The sequence below is a fragment of the Callithrix jacchus genome, chromosome 2, assembly GCF_049354715.1.
Source record: "Callithrix jacchus isolate 240 chromosome 2, calJac240_pri, whole genome shotgun sequence".
NCBI lineage: Eukaryota > Metazoa > Chordata > Mammalia > Primates > Cebidae > Callithrix > Callithrix jacchus.
In genome coordinates this window covers 81,889,022-81,913,181 of record NC_133503.1, presented here as the reverse complement: position 1 = coordinate 81,913,181, position 24,160 = coordinate 81,889,022, and the positions used below count along the sequence as shown (strand labels likewise).

The following is a 24,160-nucleotide window of genomic DNA, read 5'->3' as shown; positions in this document are numbered from 1 at the left end:
CAGTTTGTGTCCTCAGTGCCTGTCACAGTGCTTGGCACAGATGAGGCACTCAATAAATATATTTTTTAAAAAAAGAATGAATGGAAAGTCCTAGCCAGAACAATCAGGCAAGATAAAGAAGTAAAAGGCATCCAAATAGGAAAAGGAGAAGTGAAACTATCTTTCTTTCTCACAATATAGTTCTATACCTAGAAAACCTTAAAGACCAAGGCAGGCAGATCATGAGGTCAGGTGATTGAGACCATGCTGGCTAACATGGTGAAACCTCATCTCTACTAAAAATCCAAAAAAATTAGCAGGGCATTGTGGTGTGCGCATGTAGTCCCAGTTATGTGGGAGGCTGAGGCAGAAGAATTGCTTGAACTGGGAGGTGGAAGTTGCAGTGAGCTAAATTCATGTCACTGCACTCTAGCCTGGTGAAAGAGTGAAGTTCTGTCTCAAACAAACAAACAAACAAACACCCAAGACCACCAAAAAGCTACTAGAACTGATAAACTATTTTAGTAAAGTTTCAGGATACAAAATGAATCTATCAATATATAAAAATCAGAAGCATTTCTGTATACCAGTAATGTCCAGGCTGAGAATCAAATCAAGAACATAAACTCATTTACAATAGCCACAAAGAAAATGAAATATCTAGGAGTACAGCTAACCAAGGAGATAAAAGATCTCTATAAAACACTGGTGAAAGAAATTAGAGATGACACAAATAAATGAAAAAACATTCCTTGTTCTTGGATTGGAAGAATCAATAATATTAAAATAGCCATACCCACAACATACTGCCCAGAACAGATTCAACACTGTTATTGTTAAAATACCAGCATCATTGTTCATGGAATTAGAAAACTATTCTAAAATTCATATGAAACCAAAAAAAGAGCCCACATAGCTAAAGCAATCCTAAAAAAAAAGAACAAAGCTGGAGGTATCACACTACCTGACTTCAAACTGTGTAATAAGGTTATAGCAACCAAAACAGCACGGTACTGGTACAAAATAGACACACAGACCAATGGAACAGAATAGTGAGCCCTGAAATAAAGCCACATGCCTACAACCATCTCATCTTCAACAAGGCTGACAAAAACAAGCAATGTGGAAAGGACTCCCTATTCAGTAAATGCTCTTGGGATAACCGGCTAGCCATATGCAGAAGGATAAAACTATACCCTTACCTTTCATTATATACAACAATTAATTCCAAATGCTTAGTGACTTAAGTGTACGACCTCAATCTATAAAAATTCTAGAAGAATTCTGAGGAAATACCCTTCTTGACATCAACCTTCACAAAGAATTTATGACTAAGTCCTCAAAAGCAATTGCAACGAGAAACAAAAATTGACAAGTGGGACCTAAATTAAACTAAAGAGCTTCTGTACAGAAAAACAAAACAAAAGACAAAAAACAAACCCTTGGCAACAGAGTAAACAGACAACCTACAGAATGTGAGAAAATATTTTCAAACTATACATCCAACAAAAGTCTAATATCCAGGAATCTATAAGGACCTTAAACAAATCAAAAAACAAAATACAAATAATCCCATTAAAAAATGGGCAAAGGACATGAACAGACATGTCTCAAAAGAAGACATATGAGTGGGCTAACAAACATGAAAAACTACTCCACAGTGCTAATCATCAAAGGATAGCAACTCAAAGCCCATGAGATACCATCTCATACTAGTCAGATAGACTATTATTAAAAAGTCAACAAACAACAGATGTTGGTGAGGCTAAGGAGAAAAGGAACTGCTTACACACTGTTGGTGGGAATGTAAATAGTTCAGCCACTGTGGAAAGCAATTTGGAGGTTTCTCAAAGAACTTAAAACAGAACTACCATTTGACACAGCAATCCCATGACTGAATATATATCCAAAAGAAAATAATTTTACCAAAAAGACATAATGTACTCATATTCATTGCCATGCTGTTCACAATATCAAAGACATGGAATCAACCTAGGTGCCCATTAATGGTGGATTGGTTAAAGAAAATGTGGTATATATACATCATGGAATACTATACTATGAAGCCATAGAAGAATGAAATCATGTCTTTTGCTGCAACATGGAGGCAGCTGGAGGCCATAATCCTAAGTGAACTAATGCAGGAACAGAAAACCAAACACTGTGTATTCTCACTTATATTTAGGAGCTAAACACTGAGCACACATGGACTTAAACATTGGGACAATACACACTGCAGAATACTAGAGGCAGGAGGGAGAAAGGAGGAGGCATGGGTTAAAAAACTACTAACTGGGTATTATGCACACTACCTGTGTGCAATGTACCCGTGTAACAAACCTGCACCTTTAACTCCCATATCTAAAATAAATAAAAGTTGATTTTTTTTTAAGAATGAATGAACCAGTATTTGGAAGAAGATAGGGGCAACTCTCTCCGAGACATTCTGCTCTGACTCCCAGAACACTTTGATCCTACCTTGCATAGGTTTCAGTCATACTACATGCTCTTTTGTATTTTTTTCTCTAAGAAGTAAATATAATATCTCTTGGGTTCTTTCTTTTCTTTTCTTTTTGAGATAGGGTCTTGCTCTGTCATCCATGCTGGAGTGCAGTTGCACAATCATGGCTCACTACAGTTTCAACCTCCCTCCTCAAGCAATCCTCCTGCCTCAGCCTCCTAAGTAGCTGGGATAACAGATGTACACCAGCGTATCTAGCTAATTTTTAATTTTTTTTGTAGAGATGGGGCTTCACTATGTTCCCTAGGCTGGTCTCCAACTCCTGACCTCAAACCATCCTCCTGCCTTGGCTTCCCAAGTGCCAGGATTACAGGCATGAGCCACCACACCCGGCCTCTTGTTTCTTTCTCTAGGTCATTAAGGATATTATTGATAGAGATGATCAACAAAGATCAAACCTGACAATATTGGTGGAATGACCAAAAAAAGAGAAACTATATTATAATGCCTATTATAAATGTTCAACATATGTTAGATGCATTGTTTACTATAGGTGCTGGAAAAAAGTGTGAGATTTATTTTTAAAGAACTGACAATATGCTATTTAGGAAAACATACGGGGGAATATTCATTCATGTGCCTACTGTATATACTCAGAGTGCCTCGTCCCTATCTCTGTAAAACCCTTAGCTATGGCTTTACACATTTGTCTTACCATTTAGCTTGTGAGTCCTCGAGTACAAGGTCCCTCTTAATTTTTTTGTATTCAAGTCTGAACGTAGTCTCTGGGACATATAAGATGGTAGTAAAAGGTAGTATTGCTATTATAAATCATTATTAGAACAAATAAATGTGTGTTGAATGAAAATTATGCATATTAAATTCTCAAGGACGTTGGAAAAAGTAGAGATCAATAGGAACTAGGTAAAAGTTACACAATTGAGGTAGATTATCTGGTTTATTAGCCACAACAAAAGTCTCCTAATTCAGACATTTTTGCTTAAAAAAGAACAACATCCAAATTCTTTGAGGCTTGAATTAGTGTCTGCCTATATTGATCGGATAATATGGATAACTCATCTCATTTCAGGCTATTGCTATGAAGATACAATCTTCACATCACACCTGTAATTACCTTCTTCCAGAACCATATTGTAACTGCTTTAAAATTCTTTCAGGTGCAGAAAAAAGAAGGTATTCAATGGGGAAAAAAAAGATCTATGAGAAATTCAAAAGACAGGATAAAGCATTGTGTGTGCATATCTCTAGCAAATTGCTACTTTATGCCCCTCTCAAAATATGTACCTTGGAATAAATATAATATACATTTAACAAAGGCATGGTAAACAATGTTTGAAAACATGAGAAAAATGTACAGATCTGAGCTGCTTCTATATTTGATTGAAGCACTTCTTGCAGATTTATTGCCAATTAATCTCGAATTGCTTCATCAGAAAAGGCAACTATCACTATTGCCATCCTTACTGACTCTTAATAATAGCTATAATTTGGTGTAACATATACCATTCTGAGAAGTCATAACTTTTATTAATATTTGCATTTTTAACAATTTTATTTTATAGCCCTGAGGATTCAAGGCTAGAATCCTTGAGGATTTCATTTATCTAGTCCTGCATGAACAGAGTGTGAATCACTCAAAGGTGGTGATTAGTTCTGATGCTCATTAATATGCATTAATGCACAACAGGCATTAATAGGACTCATTCATAGCTGAGTCTCCTGCTTGAATATGCCATTCTATGTGTGTTTTGTTGCATGTGTGTGGTGCCATGGAGAAGCACTTTTCAGATCTCCCTTTGAGAGAACCTGCTGTAGGAGAAGAATCAGCATGCAGCCTCTAGCAGCTGTGGCTGTACCTTCAGATCTGCCACGGTGTTTGTATCGAGGCCATGCTTTCCCTGGCTGCTCCCAAGCAATGACTGAGCATGGCAGAGTTACTGGTGCCAGGCAGGTGCCTGATTGCCCTCACAGGCAGCCCCTGCTTGGGGTATCCATGTTGGCCTGGCTGTTCTCAGAACTGCCCTGCAATCTGATGTTCTTCCTACTCAGTTTTTCTCCACTGTTGTCAGATATGCACTGCTGTCTGAAGGTTCTCTCTATTTACTCCTGCTCCTCCACAGGCATGTCTCTAATAAGTCTCTTGTGCATCTCATTCTGTCTTGGTGTCTGTTTCTTGGAGCATCTGAATTGACACAGGTAGTACCAGAAGTAGTGTGAGGAAATAGCAAGATAAGATTTGGGGACTGGCTCACTTACTGCCTGGTTGGTAAAAAGGACCCCAGCATGAATAGAACATGGGACATAGATAATCCCTGGCACAAGGTAGTGGTCCACTTGCTAAAGATTTCTCCTGTGATGATTTTGGGAAAATGTCCCGGTGGAGAGAAACACCTTTATCAGTGTGATGACTCAGGTGTTTGAAAGATATGAGGGAATGATGTCTACAATAACAGTGAGGTTGGCTGGTGGTAATGATCCCTTTGGGAGTGAAGGACAACTAAAGAGAAACTGAGGCAGTTAACAAAGAGTTAAAGGCTAAATCTGAGCTCCAGAGGACTTGGTAGTTTACAAAGAGGCCCTTTTCGACTTCAATGGGAGTTTGGACACAGCCAGGAGGCAGACTCGGAATGCCATGGAATTTCAGAGTTTGGGATGCATTTAAATGCTCAGCAAAGGCATGCCTGTTATGTTAACTTCGGGTCTTTGACTAGGAAAATGTGGGACCCTGAAATATGGGATAGAGACATTTGCATGTATGCTCCTAAGAATTGTGGCTCTGCAGAAAACTTGAATCCTCAGAGCCTACAGGGGTGGCCCACCCTTCCCAAGTCACACTAGCATTGACCCCATCTCCTCTCCTGGCTGTTAGATTCTCAACTTGGGCTAAATTCCAGTGTAACCTGGCTGGAGATATACAAGGCCTGATAAGGGAGGACAGAGATTATACCCTGAAGGAGCTGCAGGTATTGGCTGTCCTGTACCAGCGGGATTCAGAGGAATATCACTGGGATTGGATTCTGAGGGGCCTTCATTAAAGGGACCCGACAAAAGATTGCTTAAACCAGAATTCATTGACTTGGGGGCACTTTCACTGGACATGAAATTTAACATGCTGGCAAGGATCCTAGGAGATGGGACAGAATTGCTGCTAGGGTGACTCCTGGAAATCTGAAGGAAGCAATGGGCCATGAGAAGAAAAGTAAAAATAGCTGAGTTTTTCTGACAGAAAGAAAGGAAAAGACTTAGGAAAATGGGCCAGATGGAATGAATATGTTAAGTGAGACCCTAAGACCTACTGAAGTCTTAGGGTCCATGGGAAGGTCTAGAGAACATACCATACACCATGGCCATCAGGAATGTGCCAGTGAGATGGCACCAGCCTTTTTAAGCCCAGTGGAGAGCCTCCTCTGCAGGTCAGGGTAGATGGTAGGACAGGTGGGTCCCAGGGCTGGGCTTGTTAACAACCATAGGAATAATCCCTTCTTTGACTTCAAGGGAGATCAGATGTTGGTATCTAACCGCCTGAAGCTGGGAGGTCAGAATGACTATAATGATTAGCAAGGTTAGAGGTGCAGTCGAGGGGGCTTGACATGCAGGCGGTTGTGAAGACAGTTTAGAAAGCAGGGTATCTTTAGGGACAGCATAGACAGGCAGCCAATAAAGCTGCTGCTGAACATCTTTAATCAGAAGACAATAATAGAACAGCAGGAGCATGAAGGTGATTCTCCAATAAAAAACTCTTCCTCTGTTCTTGGATCTTAGCCAGTTTTCAAAACTAGAGCTCGCTGACTGACGAGTGGCTGGACCCCCAGGCCAGACCTTGCAATACTGTAACCAGAATAACTGTAACCAAGGTCCCCAGAAAGACCTTGCAATACTGTAGCCAGAATATGCTGTGATGGTTCTTCTGGTCCTTCTTCAAAAAGACCCATGACCATTTACTTGGGTGACTATACACTGGGGAAAGAGGAATATTCAGACATTTTGAGATCTATGTAAACAAGGTATAAATTGTCACCGGAGCTCCAAAGCATCATTTTGGGCCCCCTTGTTAGAGTGGGGGGAAATGAGACAGAAAATATAGTGCTGGTTAATGTCTGGCTTCCAGCTGGCTTATGGGTCTGCAGACATGCCCAGTGGTTATTTCTCTGGTGTCAGAGTACTTTACCAGAACTGATAAACTTAAAGAGTAACTCCCACATCGGATCTTTGGTTATGGGATAAGCACTATCATGGTGGGAAAGGTTAAGTAGAAGCCTTTAAAACTCCCACCCCTCCATGGCCAACAGTGTAAATCAAAACAAATTTCACATCCTGGGGAAGAGTGGAGATTACTACCACCATTAAAGGCCTAAATACTGAAGGGGGGTTACTCTCAATCATCTCTATTTAATTCAGCAATCTGGGTCCTGCTCAACCTGAATGAACCCTGGAGAAAGACTGTAGACTAGCACAGATTCAATCAAACAGTAGTCGCAATCGCTGCTGTTGTTTTTGGTCATGTTTTTATGACTGGAGTAGATTAATAAATCCTAAGCTACATGGTATATGGCCATTGACTTGGTGAAATATTTTCTATTGCAACCAGAAAAGAGGATCAAAAATAGTTTAGATTGTGGAATGGACATTATTTATCTAGAGTTTTGCCCCAGGGCTATGTTAAGTCTCCTACTCTTTGTCACAGTATAATCTGAAGATATCTGGACCACCTGAACATCCTGTGGTTTGTTACATTGATTCATTATATTGATAACATCATGTAGCTTTGGCAGGACAAGCAAGAGGTTGCTAGTATGTTGGGAGCCTTTGTTAAGAAGATGTTTTTTAAAAGATTGGAAAATAAACCTTATGAAGATTCAGGGAACTATAGTTTCAATAAAGTTTATAAGACTCCTGCTCTAGCCCATGTATTGGGCCAGCAGATCCAGGGTGAGATGCAAGCAGCTCTACTGCTGGGGCCGTATCATATGGCCACTGGAGTTGGAGGTATTGATTGTAGGAAAAGAGTCAGCATGGGATTTATGGCAACACTCAGAGGGAGAATCACAATGAAGGGCCCTGGAATTCTGTAGCAAGGCTATGTCATCTCAGTAGAAAATTACAGTTATTTTGAAACTGTTTCTGGCTTCTGTGATTTAAATGTATCTCTCAAAGTTTACATATTAAAAACCAGGTCCCCAGTGCAACAGCACTGAGAGATGGGGACCTTTATGAGGTGATGAGGTCATGAGTGCTATGCCCTCATAATGTCATTATTATCTGGAGTGGGTTAGCTTTGTGGGAGTGGGTTTTTATAAAAGGATGAGTTCAGTGCCTTTCGCTCTCTCGCACAAGACTTTGCTCTTTTGCCCTTCCATTTCCACCATGGGATGCAGCAAGAAGGTCCTTGCCAGATATAGGCCCCCCAATCTTGGACTTCCAAGCCTCCCAAACTGCAACAAATAAATCTCTGTTATTTATAAATTACCCAGTCTCAGATATTTTCTTATAGCAGCATGAAATGAGCTAAGACATTGGTGTATTACATTGTCCTGATTGAAGTAGGATGCTTGACTATATGGTACCAAGTGACCATGCATTATGTGGTCACAAAGAGTCAGCAACAATGCATCTTAAGACGGAAACTGTGCATCTAAGATTCAGCCTATGCAGAGACAAAGGGCATGAAACAGCTGTATAAGCAGGTGGCCCAGATCTGCTGTCACCTATCATAAATGCACTAGCACCCCTCTCCAAGCTCACATTTATGGTCATATAAGAGGGTCTTATATGGTCATCTCAAAGTGAATGAAAAACCTTGAAATTGGTTTACAGATGGGCCGGCCACATAAATTAGTGCAGCCAAAAAAGGACAGTGCCTGCATTACAGCCACTTAAAGTGGGGCTTTGAAAGACAGCAATGAATGGAAATCCTCCTAATGGGTGAAGCTGTAAGTGGTACATCCAGTCATTCACTACATGTGGAAGAAGAGTGGCCACAGCTGGTCAGGGGCATAAAAGACAAACAACTGGGAGATTAGAGACAAAGAAGCCTGGGGGTAGAGGCATGTGGAAGGACGTATGGGATGGGCCTCAAGTGTGAAGACTGTTGTATCACACATTAATGCACATCAGAAAGCATCCACCATAGGAAAGTCCTGAACGACCAAATAGACAAAATTACTCAACCAATTCATGCCATCATTGTCCATCATGGAAGTGGCTCAATGGGCACATGAGTGCAATGACTGGTGGCAGAAAAAGAGGCTACATGTGGACCCAAAAATAGGGCTTCCAGCTTACCTAGCCACTACATTGTTTGAATGCCCAAATTGCCAGAACATAGATCAATGCTGAACACCTGATATGACACCATTCCTCAAGGAGACCAGCTTGTTGGGGCAAGTTTGCTACATTGGACCCCTTCTATCCTGAGAGCTATCTGTGATTTGTCTTCTGAGGATCAGATATTAATTATACCTCTTCCTGGTATGGGTTTTCTTTTTCTTCCCTCAGGGTCTTAGTCAGCAACACTATCCAGGGGTTTCTACAGTGGCTGATCCACAGGCATGGAATTCTATACAACATAGTATCTTTCCAGGGACCACCTTCACAGTAGAGGAATTGTAAGAGTAGGCTTACAACACTGGAATCCAATGGAAATATCAAAAACTTGCACCATGTAGAAGGAATTGGCTTTATAGAGCTTAGAAACTGAAGGCCCACATGAACTGCTGCTTTGGAGGCAATACTTTGCAAGGAAGAAATGTCATTGTTCCAGAAGTATTACATGCACTAAGTTAGACACCTGTATTTGATGCCATGTCCCCAGTAGCAAGAATACATGGATCCTGAAACCATTCTCATACTACTATGAAGAAATATTCAAGACTGGGTTATTTATAAAGAAAAAGAGGTTTAGTGGACTTATAGTTCCACGTGGCTGGGGATGCCTTACAGTCATTATGGGAGGTGAAGGAAGAACAAAGGCATGACTTACATGATGGCAGGCAAGAGTGTGTGTGCAGGAAAACTGCCCTTTATAAAACCATCAGGTCTCTTGAGACTTATTCACTATCATGAGAACAGCATGGGAAAAACCCACCCCTATGATTCAGTTACCTCCAAACAGGTCCCTCTCATGACATGTAGAGATTATGGGAGCTACAATTCAAAATGAGATTTGGGTGGGGACACAGCCAAACAATATCATTCTGCCTCTGGCCCCTCCCAAATTTCATGTCTTCACATTTCAAAATACAATCATGCCCTTCCAACAGTCCCCCAAAGTATTAACTCATTTCAGCATTAACTCAAAAGTCCAAGTCCAAAGTCTCATCTGAGATAAGGCAAATCCCTTCTGTTTATGAGACTGTAAAACAAAAAAGCAAGTTAGTTACTTCCTAGATACAATGGGGGTGCAGGCACTGGGTAAATACACTCTTTCCAAATAGGAGAAATTGGTCAAAACAAAGGGGTTGCAAGGCCCCATGCAAGTCCAAAATCCAATAGAGCATTAATTAAACATTTAAGTTCCAAAATTATCTCCTTTGACTCCATGTCTCACATCCAGGTCATGCTGATGCAAGAGGTTGACTTCTATGGCCTTGGACAGCTCTGTCCCTATGGCTTTGCAGGGTACAGCCTCCGTTCTGGCTGCTTTCGTGACTGGCATTGAGTGTCTGTGACTTTTCCAGGTGCACAGTGTAAGCTGTTGGGCAATCTACCATTCTGGGGTCTATATGATGGAGGTGCTTTTCTTATGGCTCCACTAAGCAGTGATCCAGAGGAGACTCTATGTGGGGGCTGTAACTCCACATTTCCCTTCTGCACTGCCCTAGCAGAAGTTCTCCATGAGGACTCTGCCCCTGCAGCAAACTTCTGCCTGGACATCCAGGCATTTTATTATATCATGAAATCTAGGCAGATTCATTGAGGCAGGTTCCCAAACCTCAATTCTTGTCTTCTGTTCACCCACAGGACCAATACCACATAAAGCTACCAAGACTTGGGACTTGCACCCTCTGAAACAAGGGCCTGAGCTGTACTTTGGCTGTTTTAAGTCATTGGTTGGAGCAGCTGGGATGCAGGGTACTAAGTCCTGAAGCTGCACACAGCAGTGGGTACCTGGCCTTGGCCCAGGAAACCATTTTTCCCTTCTAGGCCTTGGGTCCTGTCAATGAGAGGGACTGCTGTGAAGGTCTCTGACATGCCCTGGAGATATTTTTCCCATTGTCTTGGTGATTAACATTTAGCTCCTTGTTACGCAGATTTCTGCAGCTGGCTTGAATTTCTCTCCATAAAATGAGATTTCCTTTTCCATAGCATCATCAGGCTCCAAATTTTTCAAATTTTTTTTTTTTTTTTTATGAAGGAAGGAAGGAAGGGAGGAAGTGGGGAGGGAGGGAGGGAGGAAGGGAAGGGAAGGAAGGAAATCAAGCAATGAGAGAGACATTGCCGACCTGGATCTAGAGGTTTACAAGTTGATTTCTTTTTTTTTTGAGAGAAGGAAAGAAAAAAAAATAAGTATAGGAGAGGAAGAAAGAGGAAGAGAAAGAGGGAGAGTAAATGGAAATATTGCTTTATTTTGAAAAAAATTGGGTATTAATAATGGCCAATCAATGTTTCATTTAAACTTATGGGTAGGTGTGATGTGGTATTGACAAGAATGTATATTTTGTGTATTTGAAGTGGAGAGCTCTATAAATATTTATTAAGTTTACTTGTTCCAGATCTCAGTTCGAGTCCTTGATATCCTTATTAATTTTCTGTCTCATTGAATCTAAGTCTTGTATCTGGGTGTTAGGATCGTTAGCTCTTGTTGTTGCATTGATCCTTTACCACTGTATCTTTGTTGCTTTAAAATCTATTTTATCCGCTACGAGAATTGCAACTCCTGCTTTTTATTTATTTATTATTTATTTTTGCTTTCCATTTGGTTGGTAAATCTTTCTCCATCCCTTTGAGTCTTTGTGTATCCTTGCATGTGAAACAGGTCTGGATGTAACATGCCATTGGGTTTTGGCTGTGTCTTTTGATTGGGGGATTTAGTCAATTTAAATTTAGGGTTACTGCCATTTGATGTTGACCGGCTGTTTTATCCATTCGTTGGTGTAAATTCTTCTTTATGTTGGTGCTCTTTACTTTTTGGTGTATTTTTAGAAAGGCTAATACTGGTTGTTTCTTTCTGTGTGTAATGCCTCTTTCAGAAGCTCTTGTAAAGCAGGCCTGGTGGTAATAAAATCTCTGAGTTCTTGCTTGTTCATAAAAGATTTTATTTTTCCTTCAGTTCTGAAGCTTAGTTTGGCTGGATATGAAATTCTGGGCTGAAGGTTCTGTTCTTTGAGGATGTTGAATATTGGCCCCCACTCTCTTCTGGCTTGTAGAGTTTCTGCTGAGAGATCTGCTGTAAGTCTGATAGGCTTGCCTTTGTGGGTAACCTGACCTCTCTCTCTGGCTGCCCTTGGTATTTTCTCCTTCGTTTCAACCCTGGTGAATCTAACAATTATGTGCCTTGGGGTTGCTCTTCTTGAGGAATATCTTTGTGGTGTTCTCTGTATTACCTGGGGTTGAATGTTGACCTGCTTTGCTAGTTTAGGAAAATTTTCCTGAATAATATCCTGAAGGGTATTTTCCAGCTTGGATTCATTCTCTCCATCGCATTCAGGTACACCTATCAAACGTAAATTTGGTCTTTTCACATAGTCCCACATTTCTTGGAGACTTTGCTCATTCCTTTTTATTCTTTTTTCTCTAATCTTTTCTTCATGTTTTATTTCATTAAGTTGGACTTTGACCTCTGATATCCCTTCTTCTGCTTGAACAATTCGAGTATTTAAACCTGTGCATACTTCTCAGAGTTCCTGTATTGTATTCTTCAGTTCCATTATTTCACTCATACTCCTCTCTAAGTTGTCTATTCTCAATAGGATTTCATCAAACTTTTTTTCAAAGTTCCTAATTTCTTTACGTTGGGCTACAACATGTTCTTTTAACTCACCGAAGTTTGTTATTATCCATTCCTTGAAGAGTGATTCTGTCATCAGGATGCACTCGTTCTCCATCAAGCCTTGTTCCATTGTTGCTGTGGAACTGTGATCATCTTTAGAGGGAGAGGCGTTCTGACTTTGAGTATTCTCAGCTTTTTTACGCTGGTTTCTTCCCGTCATTGTAAATTTATCTTCCTGTCGTCTTTGAAATTACCAACTTTCAGATTAGGTCTCTTGAGTGGATGTCCAGGTTGTTAGTTCCCAGGGCCAGAGCAGCGGCGTTAAAACTGATGGTGCTTTTCTGCCCAGGATTCTCCTGTCTGGCTTCCTTCTTGTGTCCGTAGTAGGCGACTCTGCCTTCCCGGGGCTCCAAACCTCAGTCAGAAGGGGAACCGGTCCCGTTTGCTCTGCCGCGCCGAGGTGCCCTCACAGCCGCTGCGCCGGGCTCTGGTGTCGTGCTGGGGACCCGTGCGGGTCCTCCGAACCTGTCTACTCTGCTCCGAGAGCTGCCGCGCCTAGGTGCCGGTGGAACCGCTGTGCCGGCCACGAGAGTCGCGCTGGCCACCCGTGTGTTTCCTCCACTGGGGGATCTTCTGCTCCGTGAGCGACCAGAATTTGTCTGGAAGTGTGGCGTCCTCTAGTTCTCCGCGCCTTCCCTGAGAGCTGCAATCCCGGGTTGTTAGCGATTGGCCATCTTGGAAATTTTTCAAATTTTTATGCTCTGCTTCCTCTTGAATGCTTTGCTGCTAGAATTTTCTTCTGTGAGATACCCTAAATCATCTCTTTGGATTTCAAAGTTCCACAGATTTCTAGGGCAGTGACAAAATGCCATCAGTTTCTTTGCATAGCAAGAGTGACCTTTACTCCAGTTTCCAACAAGTTCTTCATCTCCATCTGAGACCACCTCAGCCTGGACTTTATTGTCTATATCATATCAGCATTTTGGTCAAAGCCAATGCCATTCAACAAGTCTCTAGGAAGTTCCAAACTTTCCCACATCTTCCTGTGTTCTGAGCTGTCCCAGCTCAGAAGTTCCAAATGTTCTCACATTTTTCTGTCTTTATCTGAGCCCTTCAAACTGTTCCAACTTCTGCCTGTTACTCAGTTCCAAAGTTGCTTCCACATTTTCAGATATCCTTATAGCAGCATCTGGTACCAATTTATTGTAATTTCTCATACTGTTATGAAGAAAGACCAGAGATGGGGTAATTTATAAAGAAAAAGAGGTTTAATGAACTCACAGTTCCACATGGCTGGGGAGGCCTCACAATCATGGTGGAAGGTGAAGGAAGAGCGAAGGCATGTCTCATATGGCAGCAGGCAAGAGCGTATGTGCAGGGGAACTGCATTTTAGAAAACCATCAGATCTCTTGAGACTTACTATCATGAGAACAGCACAGAAAAACCCACCTCCATGATTCTATTACCTCTTACCAGGTCCCTCCCACAACGTGGGGATTATGGGAACTACAATTCAAGATGAGATTTGGGTGGAGACACAGCCAAACCATATCACAAAGAGTTGAAGCAGGAATATTCCCCTTTACCATCACTCACAGTACTCACCTCAGGAAACATTGCTTCTCATCCCTACAACTCTAGGCTTTGCATGATTAGAGGTCCTTGCCCACAAAGTGGGCATACTCTTGCTGGGGACACAGCAAGGATCCCATTGAACTACAAGTTCTCATTGTTCTTGGCCCTTTGGACTCTCTGTTTAGAAACCAGGAGGCAAAGCAGAATTTGCTATTTTGGAAGGAGTAATTGTCCCTAACCAACAGGTGGAGATAGGGCTGCTTTTACACAGTGGGAGATGGGAAGAAAACATGTGGAATGCAGACTATGTACTTAGGTACCTCTTGCTACTTCTTTACCCAATTATAAATATAAACAGATATGTGTGTCTGCTCTGGCCTGAGAAGATATGAATACCAGTGGCTCAGGCCCCTCAGGAATAAACATTTGGGTCTTACCTTCAGATAAGCCACCAAGACCTATAGAGGTGACAGCTGAGAGTGAGGGGAAGTGAGAATGAGAGTGGAGAAGGGACATGTGATTACTAGCTGTGGCTCCAAGGACAAATGCAGCAATGACAGGGGTAGTTCTTCTCATTAACCTCCTTCTTCTAAGTTTGCTCTTGGGGAAAGACATCCATGAATCGTGGAGGACTGCTCCAGTACTGGGAATTGTCACAGTATCATTCTCATTTTTCATTGCTTATTTTCACAGAGTTTTATTTCCATCTTATAGTTGCTACCAGTTTTCTATATTTTTTTCAGAGCTTTTGCATATAATCCAGCTATTTTTACCTTCCTTAAAACTTTTAAGCCTCTGATTAAGCATATAAATGTTCAGAAGCATATATAATGATAAAAATAACGTAGCTTATTAAATTCAAAAGAGGTGACTTGTTTAACCTTATATATTTTAGAAATTATAAGCCTAATTTAAAAATGATTAACTAAATAATCAGAAACTAATACCATTTTTAAAAATAGTCACTACCTGTCTTACACTGTCATTATCGACACATATATGGTGGGTGTGATTTTCTGGTCATTGCCGTGTGCCTTCTTATTCTTCATTTAGCGTGAAACTGACACCCAGCTGAAACCAGATGGAGTTTGTTATCTATAGTTTACAATATATGATTGTACAGCTTCTTAAAAACTATTTTTTCTTATATCACTTTAGATGCACTGAAAACTCTGAGTTAATTAAGACAGGTGTCATTTTTTTTTCCCTGCCAAAAATTCAAGCTCAAAGACACTTGGTGATTTGTTTTAATCACACGGTTTGAATGTTAAATAGCGTTGGCTTCTGAACCCTGCATCATCTGACTCCAAATTTCATTCTCCTCCTAAAACTTTAAGTGGCCTCCCCTTCATAGTAACAACCATGAATATCTTCAGAAAAAACACATTATAGAGTCGTGACAAGAAGGGTCAGATTTTTAATTTACAAGTTTCAGTGATTATTCATACCATTCAGAAAGCTGTACCATGCCCTTGATATTTTTCCAGGGTAAGCTGCTTGCATTAGATATTGCACTATATTGATGTTTCCTATTATTAAAAGTATCTTTAATTATCTAAAACATAAACAAATGCAATGGAGAATAGGCAAAGAAGAAAATAGCATTAACTTTCAACTCCACATTCCAGATAAAATGATTTTCCACTCACCTTTGGGCTTATATTTTATGATGTGCAGCAGACCAGTATTCAGTTTCATGCTGTTTTTCTGAAACTCCTTTATTTATTTTTCATTAATCTGTCTCCCTTGTGTGCCTGGTGCTCAGTAATCTGCTCATCTCTAGCATGATCTATACTATAATCCATCGCTTCTCTCTCCATGCATTTTAATGAAACAATTTTTGCCTCCTTTACATAACTGCTGTCCTGATTTCATACTACAACATAACCATTTATTGTCACATCATTGAAAGCAAATCTTTAAAGGAATACCTCAAAACAGGATAGATAACAGAATTTTTATTTATTCCTTTTTTTTTTCTTTAAAAAAGAAGAGGGCTTTGTGAACTCAGCAGTATTTTCATCATTTAATTTTCAGTAGGTGCTCAGGCTTGGAAATAGATATTCCCTGGACAGCAATCCAAGTGAGAAACACATTGGCAGTCAGAATCCTTTGTCCCCTTCATGCCCCATCACTTGGCTGGTTGTTACAAATCCTTGCCCTGCTTTTGCTGGGCTATCCTTCTGGGATGGTTTCTGTAGCCAGAGAACTATAGAGAAACCATGAACCATGCAGGAAGTACTTACTCATTGTTGCTGTCTTGTTTCTGTGTTCCTGCTAGCTTTGTCTCGCTCCTCTGGTTCCTGGTCTTTGGTGTGGACTTGGACCTACTCCTCTGCTCTGCCTACCAGTATCTGCACATTCCACACCTGTGTTTGCCTGCTTGGCTTCTGATCCTTGCTCCCTGTGTGAGGTCTGATTCACTGCCTCGCCCTGACCCTGGCATTCTAGATAATGTCCTTCTCCTGACTGTTCTCAGGTTACTCCTTGCTCTGGACTTCCGCTTCCACATTTGCCTCAGCTTGCGCCCATTGTTGGTCTTTTCTTTCATTTCCAATCTTGCATTAGACCTTTAGGTCCTGCATTCTTTGAACAACCAACTATTAACTGCCTCATGTGTGTATTGGATACAAAGATAAATAAGAAATAGGCTCTACCCTTATAGAATTTATTGACTAGAAAATAAATAGACCCTCAAAAGGGATGGATCTGAATTTTGAGGAACCTATGGCTTATACAAATTTGGGACCCTCATTAAGAAGAAGAATGCAAAATTATATATATGTAGCTAAGAGCCTTGGAAGGGGTCTATGCAAGTGAAGACCCTAAATCTTCATTAGTTTCACAGTAAATTCACCTGTGTGCTCAAACAATTTTTAAAAGAGGTCAAGTTCTGGTGTAGAAATGTGCAGGAAGTATTATGAGGACACCCAGGAAAGGCAACTAACCCACCTTGGGTGTCAGCAATGGTTTCCTGGAGGTGGTTTCCCTACTCACTCCTAAAGACTGTGCTATTTAACTAGAAGGAGAGGGGAAAAGAGGAGGTGGACAGTGTTCCAAGCAGAGCACACAGCACATAGATGAAGACCACAACAGTAAGTCCTGAGCAGCTCCATTTTCCTGGAGCATGAAGGACATAACAGATAGAATGGAATAGTGATACTGGATAAAAAAAGGTTGGGATTAAAGCACTAAGACTCTTTGTGCCACAATAAGGATCTTGAATATTTTTCTGTGCATACATGTTCATCTCAGATAAAGCACCCTGGCAGGAAAATATGCAAGTATGGCAATCAGTTCAGAGATGTGGCAGTTGTTCAGGCAAGAGGTTGTAGAGTTATAAACTAAAGACATAATCTCAGGAATAAAGAGAAGAGATGGATCAAGAAATATGTAGATTAAATGTCAGGTAGATGAAAAGTAGAGAGGATCCTCTAGGGTCTCTAGCTTGGGTGAAAGAGCGGATGGTAGAAACATCAGATGAAAAATGGGGGAGGGAAGGAAGATGGTTTGAGAGAAGACCATATATTTAAACAGCACAATGGAAGTGCATTTTTTTGGAAAAGTGATAACTGAGTCAAGCTGGGGGAGAAATCTGGGCAGGAGGTGCACATTAAAGAAGCATCAGTACAAAAGTAGCCATTGAAAACCAGGAAAGGAGTAAGCTAACCCAGGGAGGTGTAGGGAGAAAGGAGTGCAGGAACCAAGATGGGGACCTGGAAAAGGAGCTTGGGAAGGCATTGGAGCAAACCAGAGGTATGCGTGAGGAATTCAGGGGAGTCTAGTGTCACAGCACTCAAACGAGTAAGAGGATTCAACATGCCGAATGATACAGCTTTGCAATTAAATGACTGAAAAACGTTCATTGCGTTTGTCCATAGGATTTAATTGGAGATGAGGATGAGAGTACTTGGAGAGTACTGATGGGAATAGACCAGGTATCTATCAATAGGTCAAGGATTACATGGGAGGGAGGAAGTGGTGGCAATGACTATGGGATTCTGTAAGGAAATTTTTGGATGAGAAAGATTTGAAAGTTATTGAGCTTCAGATTGAGTGATTGGAATCTTAGAGATGGTTTCATTTTATTTCATTTCTTTTTCTTTTTTATAAGATGGGAGATGCTTGAGCATTGTGATAGCCTGAGTGTTTAAATGTTCAGAAGGTGGGATGGGATGGGACGTGGGCTGGACCCAGGTCCTATTAACTATGACCTTAGCTGCTTATTGTCCCTGGGAACCTGAACTCCTGATCCTTTCACTCTTTCTAGAAGATTAAATTTACCCCTTCCTAAGGTGACTAGTACAGATCTGGCCGGTTGGTCTTAATAATCTTTTATGTTTCTGTCAACTGTAAGTTTCGGTGATTGATTTATTGATGGCCCAAAGAAATGTAAGTGCATTTGTTGGTCTAGAATATTATATTGAGTCAGGTTACCATGTAATAAAAACAGAGGAAAGAATGAAATATGGTAGAAAGGAATTATCCTTACCCTCTGACATCCCTCTCCATTTTGTAGTGATCATTTCCTTGCTGACTTGCATTATTTTTGGGTAGAAAAATATCAGGTAATGGTAAGTTTGCTATTACTTCTGGAAACCTGTGATTTAGGACATTATTAAAACTGCCAGTAGCCATTCTAGAGGTAAGGGAGATCAAAAGCTATGTTCCAGAGGCCATCTCAAAACTGTGAAACTCAGTTCCCTGCTTGCTAGCATCTGAGAGTAGAGAAATTAGGCTCTGACAATAAATGTAAAAATGCTTTATAAACCAGAACAGGCTCTACAAATGCCAGTTATTTCTGTCTTTTCTGAAAGACTGTTTGCAGAAATATTTGCCTGAAGACCCTGTAGTACATAAAATGAAGCAACAGTAATTCAAAGGCAATTGTATTCCTTTTTAAAGCATATGTTTTATTGCAGCATGGGAAACTAAACCTCATTTTCTGCTTAATGCCCACTTGACAGACTTGGTGGAATAAAAAGTCACCCACCATCTCTCATGTACTGCATAAGTGTGTGCTGAAGCAGGATTGTTATTGAGTAACCACAACACAAAATGAAAAGCACTTTGTCATCATGCCTCCTCGACTGCTGTGTGAATGCTAAACATCCAATAAAAGCCATGAACACTAAGCATAATTAGTATTAGACAGACTTTTACCCATTTTTGGGGAGAAAAGCACTACATAGTTATGATCAGGAGAATGACTAGCCATGTGCAAATAAAAAGAAAAAAAGGTAGGATTCATAGTGGGTAACATTTACCATTAGTGTTCAGAGACGCACTGAAATGAAAACAGGAATATTAAAAGAAAAAAAGAAGTAGCAAAACAGAAACATCACTGTATGATTTGACAAGAGAAAACCTTTTCCTCCCATCAAACCCAATCACACATACCTTAATTATTGATACTTAAATATATATGAAGACCACTTTATTTCTCTAGTTCAAGGCTTTGCTCCTGGTTAAAACACAAATTGCTGGAAAGAAATATGGTTTGGATCTGTGTCCCCACCAAATCTCATGTCAAATGGTGGATTTCTCATGAGTGGTTTAGTGCTGTCCCTCTTGGTACTGTCCTCGTGATTGTGATAGAGTGCTCATGAGATCTGGTTGTTTAAAACTGTATAGCACTCTCTATCTCTCTGTCTCTCTCTCTATCTCTTTCTGTCTTGTTGCTCCAGCCATGTGATGTGCCTGCTCCCCCTTCACGTTCTGCTATGATTGTGTTTCCTAAGGCCTCCCTAGAAGCTGGGCAGATGCTGGGATCATGATTCCTGTACACCCTATGGGACCAAAATCCAATTAAACCCTTTTTCTTTACAAATTACCCAGTCTCAGGTACACACACACACATTATATATATTTATATATTATATATGCAATATACATATTATGTATATTTATATATATTATATATGTAATATATATATATATATATATATTTTTTTTTTTGAGACAGAGTCTCGCTCTTATCACCCAAGCTGGAGTGCAGTGGTGCCATCTTGGCTCACTGCAACCTCCACTTTCCGGGTTCAAGTGATTCTGGTGCCTCAGCCTCCCGAGTAGCTGAGAGTACAGGGGTAGGCCGCCATGCCTGGCTTGTTTTTGTAATTTTAGTAGAGATGGGTTTCACCATGTTGGCCAGGTTGGTTTTGAACTCCTGACTTCAGGTGATCCACCTGCCTTGACCTCGACCTCCCAAAGTGCTGGGATTACAGGCTTGAGCTACCGTGCCCAGCCAGGTATATCTTTGTAGCAATGCGAGAATGGCCTAATACAGAAAGGGAGCATTTAGAATTTCTCATCATTTATTGCTTTATTGCTTAGTGTCTGGCTCTATTTTGAAGCAGGAAAATGGCTTCTATATGGAGTAGAGGGAGAATGAAGAGGCAAGAAGCAGCCCATGCTCTCTCCACAGTCTGCTCAGGGCCAGAGTAACCGGGATGTTGCAGAAGATCCACCCAATATCTATCCTCTGTGGTGTCAAAGTCTCAATTTTCATTCTAGGTAGACATGTGTTCAGTGAAGGACCACATTTCCAAATTTTCCTCCATCTCATTTCTTGCAGCTAGGGTTGGCTAATAAGGAATCGCAGAAGTGGTTTAGCAGAACTGCCCGGAATACTCCTAAAAAGGAAACAGGCCCCTAAGAAGCATGTTGTTTGCCTCCCCACCTCTTTTCACCTTCTTTCTGCCAAGAATGCAGATGTGATGACCTACAAAGGGCTGGTGCTCCAGCAACCATCTTGTAAGTGTGAGGATTAGGGCCAGTACTGTTGGAACAGAGAGCTGAAAGGAGCCTGGATTCTTGGTGAAGTATGGGACTCTTATGCCAGCCCTGAATTACTCACCATTGGACTTACTACATGAGAAAGAAAGAAATCTCTCTTAGTTAAGCCACTCTTTTTTTTAAGGTATCTACTACTCAAAGTTGAACTCAATTTCTAACTGATAGAGATGCATATACACTTGCATAGTAAACACAAAAGAAAAATAAAATACAACAAAATTTAAAAACCCTAGCCAGAGTTCTGTATCTGGTTCTGGATCCCACAACTAAGATGGATTTGGACAACTTGTTAAGCTTCGACAGCAGATCCCTGTTACACACACACACACACACACACACACGCATTACCTTGTCCAAATACATTTATGAAACACGTGATTATCTGTACTATTCTACTGAGTTTCATGATAGGAATCTTTCTTGTTTTCAAGTAGTTCACAATCCATGATAGATCATGCAGATGCAGGCACAATAAAATATCGAAAAACAGTAACTACAAACACAAGTTAAAAAGACTAATAATATTTGGAGAGAATATAAAAACTGATATAGAATGTCTATCCAAAAAGATTATTGTACAAAGAATTTTGACCTGGCAGTTCACATATCATGAGAGAATAAAACTAGTGGGAATGCTCCTGAAATAGAAAGGATTTTACAACAAAATGAACCTTCAGAGAAGGATTTACTGAGAAATCAATGCAACTGACCCTTCAGGGTCCTGCATCTGCATGGCGCCTTCCAACATCCCCGGAAACATGCTAGACATGTGTTCACAGTTTCCTTCTATTTTTGTAAAATTTGTATTATAATTACACATTTTCATCATTATCAGTTCTGATCACTGCTCCTTTCCAGCCTGACTTTCTCTGTGTCATACCTCCCTTGTGTTGGGTGGGGGCAGAACAAATAGGGGCATCTCTGTGATCCAAGTAAAAGGAAATTGAGCTAAGAATGGCTTTAGTTTGCATTTAGTGGACTATAGTTATGAGCATCACAACCGCTTCCAAGTGTAGTTATGCTGTTCCCAGCCATTTGGTGAGGAAATGTATTCCAGGAATCTTCCTTTGTCCACTGTGGCATCATGACCTGAAGGTGTGGATCCAGAAGCACTGCCCTACAGCATCCCATACCTGAAGTATCTGAGCAGTAACAGAGGACCAGGTTTGAAATGTACAGAGCCAGAAGATACTCTGAAACGTTCTTTCAGTAATCTGATGTGTAATATTTTTTATTTTAAAAACGTGGTAAAACACATATAACATAAAGTTTATCATCTTAACCATTTTTAAGTGCACAGTTCAGTGGCATTAATTGCATTCACATTGTTGTGCAGCCATCATTACCATCTATCCACAGAACTCTTTTCATCTTGTGAAACTGACACTCTGGACCTATTATGTATGGTTGTCACAAAAAAGACAAATATTTATATGATTCCATTTATGTGAGGTTTCTACAGTAATCAGATTCACAGAGACAAGAAGTAGAATGGAGGTTTTCGATTCCCCTTTCTCCCAGTACCTGGCAACCACCATTTTACTTTTTGTCTCTATGAATTTGATTACTCAAGGAATCTCACATAAATGGAATCATATAATATGTGTCTTTTTTTGTGACAAGCATATTTCACTTGGCATAATGTCATGAAGTTTCAGCCATGGTGTCTCATGTGCCAGAATTTCCTTCCTTTTTAAGGCTGAATAATATTCTCTTATATGTATAGACCACATTTTCTTTATTTATTCATTTATTGATAGACACTTTGGCTCTCTTCCATTTCTTATTACAAAAATGCTGCTACAGACATGGGTGTCCATATATCTCTCTGAGTCACTGCTTTTAGTTATTTTGGTGTACTTTATGTTTAAAGTTTTAAGTGGAAAATTACTTTCTCATTGATGCCTAGTTAAAATGGAAGTTCTTGAGTCTTGGGAGTATCTTTTTTTTTTTTTGAGATGGAGTCTCCCTGTGACCCGTGCTGGAGTGCAATGGTGTGACTTGGCTCACTGCAATCTCCGCCTCCTAGGTTCAAGTGATTCTCCTGCCTCAGCCTCCCAAGTTAGGATTACAGGCACCCACCACTATATCGCATTCATATTTGTATTATTAGTAGAGATGGGGCTTCACCGTGTTGGTCAGGGTGGTCTCTATCTCCTGACCTTGGGTTCCACTCAGCTCAGCCTGCCAGGAGTATCTTTTATGCAATATAGGCAATTATAAACACACCACATATATAGTTTTTTTCTTTTTTCATGGGAATTACACAAAATAGAATTTATTAGACTTTTTGTATTTGGAGGCACAAACCTATGGCAATACAACAAAACAGTTATGATGTCCCTGTGTGAAGTCATGTTTTATTCATCCCAGCTGTTGAAAAAACATTTTGATCAACTATACTAAAGACTGACTTATCTTTCTATTTTCTCTATAGAAAATGTTATAAAATCATTCATAAGAAGAGGTGATCAAATAATATGTGATCAACAAATGTGAAAAACAAGTACGAGACAGTTGTGTCAGGTAGTTAATGCACAAAACACATTTTGTTATTTTTCTGGATTTTGTGGTTTTTGTAGTCTTTGTAGGTTAGCTTTTAAAAATGTGGAGTTTGTTATGCCTTCTTATGCTGAATGTGTATTTCCATCCTTACCTATTTCTGTATGTGTAATGTTGTGTTGATTTCTTAAGGGGGGACCCAAATCGTTTATGTTTTGGGCCCACAAAACCTGGATCCTCCCCTTTGGGGAGGGGCCTCAGTTGCCTTGGCTCAGGAGATCTCAGTTTTCTTCATCTCCTTCTTACTAGATGTCCTAGCCCCTCTCCTTTCTTGCGCTTATGTGTGCCCTGTGCAATGTGTGTGGCTTTTCCCATGGGGTACTAGGCTGGGACTGATCAAATTCTAGCACTGATAGGTGTCATTCCACTGGGCACTCGATCAGAGGAGCTGGCTAAAGTCGAAGTGGAATCCTTTTGTTGCAATCAACAGGAGCTAGCGGAGAGGGTTCTGGTGAAGGTTTGGGAGGTTCGTGCCTAACTCAAGAATAGGCACTTGGTGGGTAATGAGCCATGAGCTTCTTTGAACTCATAGTTATCTTTCAGTTCTTGGGTAAATTCCACAGGATAGGGTTAGAGGCTCCTTCACCAATCCCTCTCTCTCTACCCCCTTGTTAAAGACCCCGATTTCTTCTTGGTCTGGAGGAAATCCCCCTCTTTCTTTGAGTATTTATCACAGATGCTTCTTTTCTTCTGAACACCTTTTCTCTTACTCTTTAAAAATAGACCCTGGATTCTTTATCAGCCCAATATCTAATCCCTCCTTCCTGGGGCGGCAGGAGAGGCTGTTAATCTTTAAGTCCTCCCAGAAGAATAAGAGAAACACTTACATTCTATCCCT

General features: G+C 40.5%; 1 protein-coding gene across 1 annotated transcript in view; it reads right to left on the bottom strand.

Annotated features, from left to right (window-relative positions):
* The window catches only part of C2H5orf63 (chromosome 2 C5orf63 homolog), a 75,965-nt gene extending 59,642 nt beyond the window's left edge, over positions 1–16,323 (bottom strand). The window contains exon 1 of the mRNA XM_078364943.1: positions 16,212–16,323. The gene's annotated coding sequence lies outside the window, so the exon portion shown is untranslated. The remainder of the gene's footprint in view (positions 1–16,211) is intronic.
* Between the last annotated feature and the right edge of the window lie 7,837 nt (positions 16,324–24,160).